The following is a 13028-nucleotide window of genomic DNA, read 5'->3' on the forward strand; positions in this document are numbered from 1 at the left end:
CTATCTATTACATTACTGGGCCTTCAGTGGCCACTATAATTTAAGAACATAAGAACATAAGAAAAGCCATGCTGGATCAGACCAAGGCCCATCAAGTCCAGCAGTCTGTTCACACAGTGGCCAACCAGGTGCCTCTAGGAAGCCCACAAGCAAGACGGCTGCAGCAGCATCGTCTTGCCTGTGTTCCACAGCACCTGATATAATAGGCATGCTCCTCTGATCCTGGAGAGAATAAGTATGCAGCATGACTAGTATCCATTTTGACTAGTAGCCATGAATGCCCCTCTCCTCCATGAACATGTCCACTCCCCTCAAATTTGATAGAGCGCCATCTGTTGTAATTTTATATTATTGTATTTTAAGGGTTAATGGTTAATGTATTGTATGTTTTAAGAGTTTTAATGGTTAAATATTATGGTTTTACTGTAGTATTGTGATTGATGGTTGTTACACGCTCTGCGCCCGGCCTTGGCTGGGGATTGAGGGTGGGATAGAAAGCTGAATGAATGAATGAATGAATAATAAAGTGACATCATTGTATTGGGCAACACTCCAGCATTTGCCCCAAACTTTATGGTTAAACCATAGAGTGTTGGACAAATGTTAGAGTGTTGCCCTATGCAATGATATCAATAGAAGTGATATCATTGCAGCATGATGTCACAAGCGCGGCCCCCTTCCCGGGCACGTCTTCGCTGGTCGTCAGCCTTGGGCTGGCAACCCTAATAGGGCTGCATCCCCACAGGGGCATAAAACTTTTCCTCCTCCATAGCAGCAGTAGCAAACAGTATGAGAACAGATAGAAATGATGCCCACGACCCCCATGTTTGAGGTGCAGCTGTCAACCCAACCCCCATTCCTTCCCCTCCTGCCTCTTGACACTGCTTTCATTAGGACACCCCTCCCTCTCCCTCACAATTCCCCTTTCTCCTCATTTTTCCTAGTTAGCCAAATCACGGTTCTGGTATGAGTGAGAGCCAGTGTGGTGCAGTGGTTAGAGCGTCAGACTAGGACCTGGGAGACCACCATTCGAATCCCCACTCTGTCATGGAAGCTCACAGGGTTGTTGTGAGGATAAAATGGAGGATAGGAGAACTATGCTGTAGGCGGGGGTATACATGAAGTAAACAAATAATCAATATACATGTCCTGAGGCTGCAAATAGTTGTTGCGTACCCAAGGTTGAAGAGCCCCGCGGCGCAGAGTGTTAAGCTGCAGTACTGCAGTCAAAAGCTCTGCTCACGACCTGAGTTTGATTCCCAACAGAAGTCAGTTTCAGGTAGCCGGCTCAAGGTTGACTCAGCCTTCCATCCTTCCGAGGTCGGTAAAATGAGTATCCAGCTTGCTGGGGGTAAAGGGAAGATGACTGGGGAAGGCACTGGCAAACCACCCCGCAAACAAAGTCTGCCTAGGAAACGTGGGGATGTGACGTCACCCCATGGGTCGGGAATGACCCGGTGCTTGCACAGGGGACTACCTTTACCTTTACCCAAGGTTGGGTGGGATGAAAAAATATAAATAATGAAAATATATAATTTATTAGAAGCGCTATATCAAGATTAAAATTATTTAAAACCCGCTAAAATAGCACAATGGCATTTCCTACAGTGGATGTCTGTCACCACAAGCCAAACGCGTTTCAGCCTATATGGAGGGTTGCCAGGTCCCTCTTCACCACCAGTGGGAGGTTTTTGGGGCGGAGCCTGAAGAGGGTGGGGTTTGGGAGGGGAGGGACTTCAATGGCATAGAGTCTAATTGGCAAGGCGGCCATTTTCTCCAGGTGAACTGAACTCTGTCGGCTGGAGATCAGTTGTAATAGCAGGAGATCTTCGGCTTGGCAACCCTACCTATTTGGCCTTCCTCAGTGGTCTTCTTTTACTGAGGCTGCAAATATACATTTTGCTCCTTTCGGACAAAATGGCAACCGCCTGTATCAGGAGGACTGTCTAGTGTGTAGTGTGCTCTCCTGGGCACGTGTGGTAAAAAGTAATGGAGGAAAGGGGTTTACGCCGAGAAGCACCGGCTGGCCTGGTTCCGATGCCATAGTGCTACATCCGTCCGATGCCAGCCTGTTTGCAATGGAGCAGATTTCCATACGAGGGCTTCCTATTCTCCAAAGAGATGTTGCCATCAGCAGAAGCCACCAGCCGCTCCCCAAAAGATTATGTACTTTATTCACACCCTCTTTGCTCACAGCTTAAAATATTATCTTCCGAACCTACTTATGTGGCAACAGGGCCTCGGGCTGACAGCAGTTAACATCTGTATCTTTCCTGTGTTGTCAACCTTCTCTAAGAAACATGGAGGTGGAGCTGCCCGCCTTGCCTGTCCTTAGTCACCCACAATGTTCTGGGTTGTTGTTTTTCTCTTCCGGGTCTTTTGTTCTTCCTTGAACCCTTCCTCGGTTGCCCTTAAGTGGACCTCTTGTGATTAGCGTACCAGCACCTTTGAGAGGCGATTACAACACCCCGATTCCGGTCGGCATCTTTCACTGCCTTTTCCTCCCGCCAGGCGTGTTGTGATCTAAACACCTCCTTGAAATGAATATGTAGCTCCTTCTAGGTGCCATCTAAAAAGGCAAGCAGCACATGATGCTGAGGATCTGTGTTCAGATCCTGCCGTAGGCAACTGAGCTGCACAAAACAGCCACGGGGGAGGAGGGCTAGCTAATTTCTCAGTGCTTTTTTCCTGGCCAGAATTCCACCCCCCCTCCCCAGTGTAGGGTTGCCAGGTCCCTCTTCACCACCGGTAGGAGGTTTTTGGGGCAGAGCCTGAGGAGGGTGGGGTTTGGGGAAGGGAGGGACTTCAATGCCATAGAGTCTAATTGCCAAAGCGGCCATTTTCTCCAGGGGAACAGATCTCTGTTGGCTGGAGATCAGTTGTAATAGCAGATCTCCAGCTAGTACCTGGAGGCTGGCAACACTACCCCAGTGCTTTAAGCCATGGTGGGGAAACATTTCTGATAAGTGAAACATCATGGCAAAGAAACAGAAAGAGTTAACCCCCCCCCTCCAGGGCTGCGGCCCCAGTCCATATTGAGTACCCCCCTCGAGTTTTGCATCTGGATCACACCGGGAGTTTCCAAACACTGATACCTGGCGTAGAGCCAGTTGTCTTAAACAACTTCATCCACCTAGCTGCTCCCTGTTTCTGGGGTCTTTCCTACAGTGGATGTCTGTCACCACAAGCCAAACGCGTTTCGGCCAGAAGACGATGCCATTTGGTTACAGAAGTGGGTTTGGGTTTTTTCCTACTGATTCAGCATCAAGAGAAGCTAGGGTTGCAGGCTCCGGGTTGGGAAATACCTGGAGACTTTGGGGGTGGAGTCTGAGGAGGGCAGGGTTTGAAGAGAGGAGGGACTTCAACGCCGTAGAGTCCAATGGCCAGAGTGGCCATTTTCTCCAGGGGAACTGATTTTTATCCCCTGGAGATCAGTTGTAATAGCGAGAGATCCCCAGCCACCATCTGGAGATTGGCAACCCTAGGTGAAACGGACAATTCATTGTGGGTCCTAGTGATTCAAATAAGCATTGGAGCTGCCAAGGTCCCCCAGGCGTCGTGTTTCAGAGGCTCACTTTGGAGAAATCTGGACAAGCACATCTGGGGTTGGATCTAGGCATGAAACAGTGGAATAAGTACAGTTTAGAGGCGCTAGGATGGATTGTACCACAACAGATGATGGGTGGGGGGCTTTTTTTAACCATCCTCTCAGGATCATGCCTAGGGCTGCCAATCTCCAGGGACTAGCTGGAGATCTCCTGCTATTACAACTGATCTCCAGCCGATAGAAATCAGTTCCCTTGGAGAAAATGGCCACTCTGGCAATTGGACTCTATGGCACTGAAGTCCCTCCCCTTCCCAAACCCTGCCCTCATCAGGCTCTTTCCCAAAAACCTCCCGCCGGTGGCAAATAGGGACCTGACAACCCTAATCATGCCAGGGCTAGTGTGGCATAGTGGTTAGAGTGTTGGACTAGGGTACGCGAACCTCTGAATCCTTATTCTACCATGGAAACTTGCTAGGTGATCTGTGGCCAGTCACACACTCACAGCCTAGCCTACCTCAAAGGGTTTCTAAGATATGTGTTTGACCTCCTCATTGGGGAAACCTGTGCTAAGCTTCCAAACAGTGCTCAATTGGAAGCATGAAGCTGCCTTATCCCGAGTTAGACCCTTGGTCTGTCAAGGTCAGTATTGTCTTTCACATCACTTCCTGTCTTATCCTTTTAACTGGAGATGCTGAGGATTGAACTTGGGGCCTTCTGCGTGCCGAGCAGATGTTCTACCAGTGAGCTACAGTCCTGAACCAAGATAGGGCTGAGACTGTTGCCTAGAGACAAAAGGGTTTCCCTCCCGGATCATTCTTACCTCCTTCATTGACGCTGAACATCTGTCCTTTATGTAGCAGGAAAAGAAATGACCAGTGCTTCCACTTTCTTGAATGTTTCTGGCCACATTACACAACCGGAACATCAAAGCGTAGGACTTTGTGTAGGCCCTGGGTGTGTAAATCATGACTCAGCACCTCCCCCAGACTACAACGGTTGTTATTATCTGTATACACTATTGCTGTAGTAGGCTCAAAAATGATCGACAAAATGTTTTGTGGTTGGCGGAATTGGTGTCACATGTGCTGTGTCGAATGGAACAACCCGTAGTGTGTCAGATCTCGTGCTATGGTGAAGGGCTATGGTTAGGGTTGCCAACCTCCAGGTACCAGCCGGAGACCTCCTGCTATTACAGCTGATCTCCAGCTGATAGAGATCAGTTCCCCTGGTGAAAACGGGCCGCTTTGGCAATTGGACTCTATGGCATGGAAGTCCCTTCCCTCCCCAAACTCCGCCCTCCTCAGGCGCGGCTCCCAAAACCTCCTGGCGGTGATGAGGAAGGACCTGGCAACCCTAGCTGTGGCTCAGAGGTAGAGCATCTGCTTGGCATGCAGAAGGTCCCAGGTCCAACCTTTGGCATTTCAGGTTAAAAGGAACAGGAAGATGTGATGTGAGAGTCCTCTAGTCAGACTTCAATTTAGAGTAGACATTATTGACCATGATATTAATTTTTTTAGAACGTGTCTTGGCCACCTTTCCTCCTTACAGAGTTCAAGGTGGCTTAAAATAACAATAATAAAAATCAGAATTTAAAAGTCACAATTTAAGACTCACACTGAATCAAATGCATAGGGTTGCCAACCTCCAGGGGGTAGAAAAAAGTAGAACACCTATGCTGCAAAATGTACTGGACAAGAGAAGACACAGCACGAGGCTCACATATAAAAGAATGCAGCTCATTAATTGCTGGATACTTCACCGCAGCCTCTGTGGCTACGTGTGTCAGGTGTATTGTTGCATTTCACTGGAAGTGTATACTTTTGTATTGTGTGCGTGTGTGTAAAGTGCCTTCAAGTCGCAGCTGATTTATGGCAACCCCTTTTTGGGGATTTTCATGGCAAGGGACTAACAGAGGTGGTTTGCCAGTGCCTTCCTCTGCATAGCAACCCTGGTATTCCTTGGTGGTCTCCCATCCAAATACTAACCAGGGCTGACCCTGCTTAGCTTCTGAGATGTGATGAAATCAGGCTAGCCTGGGCCATCCAGGTCAGGGCAATTGTACTGCATTTTAATTGTGAGTAATTCTTTCCATTATTTTGTACATACGAATATTTATTGTTACTGTGAAATTACAACTGTGTCATATTATATGATTTAATTACAATTGAGTGATTTTGATCACACAGATATAAGCATTGAGTAAGTTCTTTTATATGTGAGCCTCGTGCGGTGTCTTCTCTTGTCCAACCTTCAGGTGGTGGCTGGAGATCTCCCGCTATTACAACTGATCTCCAGGCGACAGAGATCAGTTCCCCTGGAGAAAATGGCCGCTTTGGCAATTGGACTCTATGGCATTGAAGTCCCTCCCTTCTCCAAACCCTGCCCTCCTCAGGCTGCGCCCCCAAAATCTCCAGGTATTTCCCAACCTGGAGATGGCAACCATACAAATGCAGTCCTAAATTAAGTTGTCTTCAACTGCCTCCTAAAGATTGAAAGTGAGGGGGCCCGGGGCTAGGTGGTGGCTGGAGGTCTCCCACTATTACAACTGATCTCTAGGTGACAGAGATCAGTTCCCCTGGAGAAAATGGCCGCTTTGGAAGGTGGACTCTATGGCATTAAATCCCATCGAAGTCCCTCCCCAAACCTCACCCTCCTCAAGGTCCACCCCGAAAATCTACACGTATTTCCCAATGCAGAGCTGGCAACCCTAACTAACAGCCTGTACAGTACTGGAATTGGGCTGACCTTGTGCTTGCAAGCAACTTTTGCTGAATAGCCCAAACCGGGCTGGATACAATGTGTGCCACTGGGATATGGACGATTACTTCGCTCCAAGCTGATGAGGCAGGAAATTAGCACCACCAGGATACTGTGACCCAGATGACTGCAGGAAAACTCCCTGAGGGCATATCTACCCTACCAACCTCAACAAGTTTTTTTTTTTTATAAGACTGTAACTAACACGGCTTCTCTCAAATTGCAGTTTATAGAAGTTCTGGGGTCTTTTGTTTGTTTGAGATTCCTACTCTCCCCCTGCTCTGATAAAATGACCCAAGTTACCTGACTTAAATCAGTTTGCAGAATGGTGGCCAACTAGACAGAAACAAATGCTAGTTAGACAACGGCTGCGTGGCGAAGGACGCCACCTGAGTAGGGTTGTCAGGTCCCTCTTCGCCACCGGCGGGAGGTTTTTGGAGCGAAGCCTGAGAAGGGCGGTGTTTGGGGAAGGGAGGGAATTCAATGCCGTAGAGTCCAATGGCCAAAGCGGCCATTTTCTCCAGGTGAACTGATCTCGATTGGCTGGAGATCAGTTGTAATAGCCGTAGATCTCCAGCCACCACCTGGAGTTTGGCAACCCTACCTGGTCCTATCCTTTTCACAAAGGCCTGAGCTGTTGAAATCAACAGGTGGAAGCTCCTCTGGGCATGGAGCTTGACATGACCATCTGGGCTGATTCCACATGGTGGATTTCCCCCATTTCAGCCACCCAACTTTTATTTATTTATTTATTCCTTTTATATCCTGCCCACACTCCCCGGCTGCAGACGGGCTCAGGGGGGCTCCCAAATTACAATAAAGTCACATAAAATCGGTGAAACGTCAATATCAATATATTTTGGCCCCGTAAAACTTCCGTAAAAATTCCGAGTTAACAGATGGCGCTCATTTGTAGTATAATAGCCCCCGCAAGGCCTGTGGACAACCAACACCCTCCCCCCAATCCTCAGCTTAGAATAATACAAACGGAAGAGTAGGATGAGTAGAATTTGGGTGCTTTGTTTCCGTTTCCCCACGACATCGCCCATTCCTGTACAAATTATGAACAGCCCCATTCTTTCCTTACCCCAAACCCCTTATTTTTGTCAAACCAGGAAAAAAAAACCTACCGTTTCCTGACATGATGTTGTCGGAATGCTTCTTTTCTTGTGTCTGAAAGTGTGCATTTTCTCACTGAATCGGGGGGAGTGGTCAGGGTACACATGAACACATGAAGCTGCCTTATACTGAATCAGACCCCTTGGTCCATCAAAGTCAGACTGGCAGTGGCTCTCCGGGGTCTCAGGCAGGGGTCTTTCACATCACCTACTTGCCTAGTCTCTTTAACTGGAGATGCCGGGGATTGAACCTCGGACCTTCTGCATGCCAAGCAGATGGTCTACCACTGAGCCACGGCCCCTCGCCATCATAGCACAGACGCTACAGTATGGCAATACAAAATCAAGGGGATTGGAGAAGAGGGAATCAGCTCTAGGATTTTGGCCAGCACCAGTAGCTACTGTTTTTTTTTTGCCATTGAGCCACAGCCAACTTATGGAGAGCCCTCATGGGTTTTTTTTTAAGGCCAGAGATAAACAGAGGTGGTTTGCCATTGCCTGCATCTGTGTAGCAACTGTCAACTTCCTTGGTGGTCTCCTATCCAAATACTGACCAGGGCCTGCTTAGCTTCTGAGATATGAGGAGGTCAGGGTAGCCTGGGCTATCCAGGTCAGGAAGGGGACTACTATAGGGGTTCAAAGGTTGGCAGCTCTTGTCTACTGCACAGTTACATTTCAAGATGAAATGAAACATGGATATGTGTATGAATACTTCCAGCCAGGGTGGATTATCTGTCTGACAGAGAAGCGAAGGATCTGGATTCTCCTTAGCAGCCGAAGAGCTTGCATTTCAGGTTTCTCTTTTTAAGGGTGCTGATTTGCAGACATCCCCCAGTGCCATCACCACGGCCGCCCCTCGCCCAAGAATGACTCGCTTCTTGCAACAGAGGTTCTCTTCTTTCAGGCATGTCTTTTAGTCCTCATGTTGCCCTGGGGCGAGCCTGCATGGAAATGCCCACTGGCAAGACTGCAAGAGGAATAAATGTGCAGAGGCGGAGGGGGGTGGATCCAGCGGCAGGTTAAACACCTTGTTGGAGCAGAGATCAGAAGGTAGAGCCATTGCTTTGAGTCACAGCTCTGAGGCGTCAAGCAGGGAATGGGCCAAGGCCATCCTACTCTCCGGGCATTTAAATGGTAACGATTGTACCAGTTACTCACCTGCTCTTAAGACAACAACATCCAAGCATCTTCCATCCTGTGCTCCTCCATCAGGGACTGCAGGTGAGTGAAAGGCTAGAAGGGTTCACTCGTGATGTTATGCCTGGTTTGGGGTAAGAGTTGAGCTGTTTATTAATCACTGGTGTTTTATTATTATTATTATCATCATTGTTCCACATCTGGGGGAGGGTATAAGGCATTCTCGGTTCATAACAAGGATGTTCTTGGGAAGGGGTAAGGAAAGAAAGTAAGTGTCATGACAAAGTGTTTGTGGCAAAATATCCCTGGGGGTAGGTAGTTGGATTACCGGGGCAGGGGTCATCATGGACTAGGAGGGGGCTGCTGGAGCCACCATTATAACCCTCCCAGATTCAATTAAACATTATCTAAAAAGAAATCACCTGATTTCATGGTTTCCTAGGACCAAAAGGAGACTAATGCAATCCTACACAGAGTTATACCCTACTAAGGCCATGGACCTCAATGGATGTAGGAGGAGGTAACTGCTTAGGATGGTACTGAAAGAACCTCAGAATTTTGCCCCCACAGTTACTCTTCTTGGCAGCCCTGCAAAGAGGAGAAGGAAAGGGACACAGGGGGGAAATCACAGGCAGGTCTACTCAGAAATAAGGCACATGTTATTCAATTCAGCTTTCTCCCAATAAAGTGTCTTTAGAACTGTAGACTTGTGTATTCTAGATTTAGGATAGTTTGATACTGAAGTACTATTAAAGCTTTGTATAAATTTGTCTTTTGATGAATTTTAAAAATTTAGATTTTGAAATAGGGGTTTCTATTCTAATCCTTGATATCTGAGAATTTTCTCTTATCTGTTCCTGTCAATTTTTTCTCAATAAAGTACAACAAAATGCTTAAGGAGTTCTGTTCTGTAGAAGAAACCGAAATTTAAAAAATGTAGATTTCTAAAGCAATATCCGAATTTTCAGATTTTCGGAGGGATTGGGCCTTGTCACCAAAATTTAAGTATTCACAGTGAAAGGGAGGCTTGGAAACAACCTGAAAATAGGAATATTCATTTATAACTTAAAAGTCAATGAATAGAAAATATTGGAATTCCAAAATATAGAAATGGAAGAGTGAAATTTCATCTTCCTGCACCCCCAAAATAACTTCAGTATTGTTAGATAGTAGCATGTAATAAATAAATACTTCTATTAAAATCTAGAATTGGTTCCGCAGTTTTCCAGTCTTCGGTTACTGCTCTAATTTTCATGTCCCTGACGGAACTCCTGAAACAGGCAGAAATTCAACAGATGAAGCATTTCTTAGTATGGAGATGCTGTGACTGTCAAATATTTGCACATATATTATGACAGCCAGTGTGGTATAGTGGTTAGGATCTGGGAGACCCAGGATCAAATCCTTGCTCTGCCATGAAAGCTCACTGGGTAACCTTGGGCTGGTCACACTCTCAGTCTAACCTACCTCACCAGGTTGTGGTAAAGATAACATGGAGGAGAGGAGAAACATGTAAACCGTTTTGGGTCCCCATTGGGGAGAAAGGTAGACTATAAATGAAATAAATAAACAAAATCAATAAAATGAAGAGCCCTGCCAAGGGAAAAAAAGGCATAATTCTGCAGCTACTTGGAAAACAGCTGCCAGTCAGAGTAGACAATACTGACCTTGACAGTATGGGTGTCTGACTTAGGAGGAAACACATATGCTCACGTGTGCATGTGCCAGGGAGAAAAGAGCTAAAGAAACCCTTATTACTTCTCAGACTGCCAGGGCACTGCGCATTTCATCTTACGTGACGATATTTAGCGGTACTTGGCCTTTCCTCCTGTATCAGAATTGTTGTAAGTATTCACTGTAGATAGCCTTCTGAGTCAGCTATCCTCTCAGCCTACAAGCGTATGGGTATGTTTCCTTCTTTTGTGACCTCGTGGGTCTAGTTTTGGGTGGGTAAGAAAGAGCTGTTTTCTTCTTCTGTTGCAGAATTATGGCAAAGCAAAGGAAGGCGAGTTGTAACCCCCTGGCCCTACAGAGCTGATGGACCTTGTGTGAGAAAGTCAGATGGGTTGCTTAGGGTGGAGAAAGAGTATGTTCACATAGAGGTGCAAGAGCTGATGGGAACAGGAAAGCTAAGTGGAACTTCCTTGTTCAGAGGAGGTATATCTTTGAATGTCCAGGAACCTACAACATGCCTTCCAGAAGTACCTGCGGCTGGCCACCACGGCTGGCCACAGGATGCTAGACTAGATGGACCTTGTTCTGATCCATCAGGGATGGTCTTGTGTTCACAGGAGTGGTCTCAGTCAATCTTTATTGTTACAGTCTAAGACCAGCGAACATACAAATTACAGTCATAGTATTTGGATGGGAGACCACCAAGGAATACCAGGGTTGATGTGCAGAGGAAGGCACTGGCAAACCACCTCTGTTAGTCTCTTGCCGTGAAAACCCCCCCAAAAGGGGTCGCCATAAGTTGGCTGCGACTTGAAGGCACTTTACACACACACAGTTGTAAAAAAAAGAAAAAGAAGAAAATTGTATAAAATCTAAAAACCTTGATTGAATAAATAGGCTAAGGATAGCTATATAACTATCATAAGTATGTGAACCTCAGCTACGATATATGTTAGTACTGTGAATGTAAGGCCATTAATCCACCTCCTTACTTGTGAGTGCGTTTATCTTCTTAATAGATAAAAAGCAGATATGTTAACAGCTGCTAGAACAAATCTTGCGAGATATTGGAAAAGCAATAAATTCCCTGACTTAAATAATTGGCTCAACAAAGTTAAAGATACTTTAATTAAGTTGACGTATTATAATAGCAACAAAAATACTGAAGATCTGGATGCTCTCTGGAATTTTTACAATTTCAGGGATGGAAAAAATACTCCAGTGGGTTAATTGTACAGAGGCAGTGATGTAATAATCATACGGATTTTAGATAAATAGTTAGAGTATTTCTTGGTTACGTGCTACGGGCATTTTAGTTATATTAGTAGCACTGCTTTCAGTTTTTTTATTTTTAATAATTTGTATCATTAGTATTTATTTTTAATAGTAATGTTATATTTTGGGTTTTTCTTTTCTTTTTCTTTTATTGTAAGATTAAATGTTTATAATAAAAAAGCGCAAAAAATAATTTTTTTAAAAAGATAAAAAGCAGAATTTTGCCATTGCATGGGATACGGCAGCCTCCTTATCCTCAAGCAATAGTTTGACCAGGGCTAACTCCGTACCCCTCCAGAAAATAGTTCAGATGCTTGAAACGAGATTGCAGAGGGGAAATGGTGTTTGTTCTAATTTCATCGTAAAATTCACATGGTAGCACTATATGTGTGACGAGTGGTCTCGGTGATTCTGGGGCCCTGGGCAAAAGGCCAGGATGGGTCTCTGAAATCATTGTCATCTATTACCCACCCCCCTTGCCAAGACCAAGCAAGGAATGGCCCTCACCTCATGCAAGGTGGGTAGAAGCCGTCGCCAGAAGCTGACAGCCTCGGAGAGAGCAGGCACATGGAGCAGGCACTGTTCCCACTACCCTAGCCCTGGATGGGGTTGGTGTGAGCAGCTGCTGTTGCAAGCTGGTGGCCCAAGCCCCAGACAGGATGGGTGTGAGTGTTGGCAGCGAGGGCCTGATCTTTTTTCTTCTTTTCCCTCCTCTGTCAGGGGTGAGTGGGGCCGTGGGTGGTTGAGGCCCTCCAAGCAAAGGGCCTGGGGCAGCTACCACTGCTACCCATTGGTTAAGACCACCCCTGTGGTGTCCTTATGAAGCGTGGAGTGGGACTATTTTCATATTTCCTCCAGTAATTTGGGGCTAACTATGTATTATATGCTAATGAAGGTTAACAGTGGCTAAGACTTTTTTACATTTATGGAAGAGAATTTAGTGGGAATTCAGGGCACAGAAGTGACATGAGATGAAGGGACCGCTTTGTTATGATGGTCTAAAAGCATATGATACTGCAACCTTTGGTGAAGCTAATCAGATCTGAGTCTGGACTAGGGCTGTTGAAAAAAAAATTCGGCAAAATTCAGATTCGGCAAAATTCGGCCCGTTTTTATTTGAGAAATGCCAAAGTCCGAACTCCCCCTATTCGGATCTGTGGAATTCGGAATGAAATTCGGCGTTCCCAAATAAATTCGGCTGAATAAAGCTGGCAGCGTGGATCTGTTTAAAGACCCACCCGCCCCCCTTCTTGGGGCTCCTGAGAAGGGGGGTGGGTCTTTAAACTGATCCACGCTGCCAAGGCTGGCAGCACAGATCAGTTTAAAGACCCACCCCCGTCCCCCACCCCTTCTCGGGAGCCTCGAGAAGGGGGGCGGGTGGGTCTTTAAACAGATCTTTAAACATATCTCGGGAGCCCCCACCCCTTCTCGAGGGCTGGTGGGTCTTTAAACAGATCCGCGCTGCCAAGGTTTTGGCAGCGCGGATTTGTTTAAAGAGCCACCCCCACCCCTTCTCGGGG

The sequence above is a fragment of the Euleptes europaea genome, chromosome 3, assembly GCF_029931775.1.
Source record: "Euleptes europaea isolate rEulEur1 chromosome 3, rEulEur1.hap1, whole genome shotgun sequence".
Classification (NCBI taxonomy): Eukaryota; Metazoa; Chordata; class Lepidosauria; order Squamata; family Sphaerodactylidae; genus Euleptes; species Euleptes europaea.